This window comes from Terrapene carolina, unplaced genomic scaffold (genome assembly GCF_002925995.2).
Source record: "Terrapene carolina triunguis isolate 2854851 unplaced genomic scaffold, T_m_triunguis-2.0 Scaffold236, whole genome shotgun sequence".
Taxonomy (NCBI): domain Eukaryota; kingdom Metazoa; phylum Chordata; order Testudines; family Emydidae; genus Terrapene; species Terrapene triunguis.
In genome coordinates, this window is record NW_020664587.1 from 6,359,880 (window position 1) to 6,361,695 (window position 1,816).

Genomic DNA, 1,816 nt, shown 5'->3' on the forward strand with positions numbered 1-1,816 from the left:
CTGCTATTCCAATCCTGCCCCCATCGGTGCCCCTCACTCCTGACCCGCAGCCCCCTGCCATTCCCGGCTGTTCTGTTCCAGGACCTCTCCTGAGCAGAGAACTGCTGACCATGATACCGAATTTCCCCAGATGATGGGCTCTGGCCCACCCTAATCTGCATTTCGTTGGGCCCTAGGTCTGCGGGGCAAATCCTTGGGGAGCCCGACAGTCACAGAGTGCCCCGGCTACGAGGAAGGAGCCAGGCTCAGAGACTCGGGTGTCGCGGGCACCACAGGGAGCATCCCTGGGCCTAGCGTTCTGCTTGCTGCACCCAAGATCAGGCCACGCGGCAGGAGCCCCGGATGCCAAGGGAGCTGCACGTAGGGCAGCAAAGAACCACCCCTGGCTCTGCAAGGTGCTGAGCATCTCACCGCCCACCCTTAGAGTGAACGCTCCCTCCAGGGGCCGGCGTGCAAAGGAGCCTCCCTTTGGGCACAAGTAAGGGCCAAGGCCCGCTCGGAGATCCACCCGTCTACATCCAATGACTTCAGTTAACGTCACGTTTCCAACTCCCAGGATTGTGTCCTGAGCCTCGTGACATTCGACGGGAAAGGCCCCAGCTCCCGGAGTCCTGTGCTCGCGGGAGACTCTCAACCTGTGTTTCTGTAAAGGAGGAAGTTCCTAGCCCCCCTGGTGGCAGAGAGATGCAGAGAAACGGACCTGAGTGCGGCCCAAAGGCCCAGAACCCAAAGGCCAGTAAAAAACACCCCAGCGTTGATCTTTAAAATCCCATGAGTTTTCAGCCAGTCCCATGACTGCTAGGGCCTGACCCGTGATTTTTGAAGGCGTGGGGTTGGCCGTACGGTTAACGCACCCGGCCACAGCAGCATACGGGGCGGCAGAGCTTGGTCACGGCTCTCGCGGGGCGCGGCGTGCAGGGCGGCACTGGGTGACGGTCGCCAGTGAGGGACCGTACCAAGCCCACCGTGGCAGCGCCTCCCGCCGTGCAAAGTTCCACCCAGGCCGCGCAGCGCCGGCCAGAGCAGCCTGTTCCTCCCCTCTGCGGGCTGCCGGATTGCTCGTCCGAGCTGGGAGGAGAGCAGGCATCGCGGGATTGCTACTCCCCATGCGCCAGCCAAAGCAGGAGGAGCCCCCAGGCCGTTACCCTAGGGGAGCAGTGGGAGCCGCTGCCATTAGAAAGAGAAACCGTCACCTGATGCCGGGGCAGAAAGAGGGGGTGCGAGCAGGGAGGAGTTGAGAGGTCTCCTCTCCCCCTCCTCCAGAGCAGAGGCGCCTGCGGTTGGCCTTTGTGACGCGCTTGACACAATTTGCTCCCACTCTGCAGCCATGTGAACAACCCGCAGCAATTTGCAGAGCAGAGAGAGGAGCCGGATATATTTAGAAGCAATAAAAATAACCGGGGGGGGGGGGAGGTATTTCAGAGCAGCCTCAATGCAGTGACACAGCTTTGGCTGGGCTTTGATACCCTTTGGATCAAACTGTTTTTTTGTGCCCCACCCCGGCCTGGCCCATTGACTCACTCCTTCTTGGGGTGCACCCCACATCACCCCCTAAATCACAGCAAGGGGATAAGCACTGGGGCAGGTCTCCCCGACATATCCTCCCCTACCCCCCGAGTGGGGCAGCCGACAGAGCAAGGAGGTTCTTTGGGAGGGGGCTGGTGGTCGTTGGTATAAACCAGTCTGGCCTGGGGTTAGCCCCAAACTCAGCCTCCTGACCTAATTTCTATCCCAGACAGATTGGCCTGGATGTCACAAAATCCACAGGTCAATTCCATTTTCCTGGCAGGGCCGGCTCTGGCTTTTTTGCCGCCCC

The 1,816-nt window shown here is 60.6% G+C and overlaps 1 protein-coding gene across 1 annotated transcript in view; it reads right to left on the bottom strand.

The window, feature by feature from the left end:
- Positions 1-1,816, bottom strand: part of PTPRU (protein tyrosine phosphatase receptor type U) — a 267,462-nt gene that overhangs the window by 42,866 nt on the left and 222,780 nt on the right. The window lies entirely within an intron of this gene.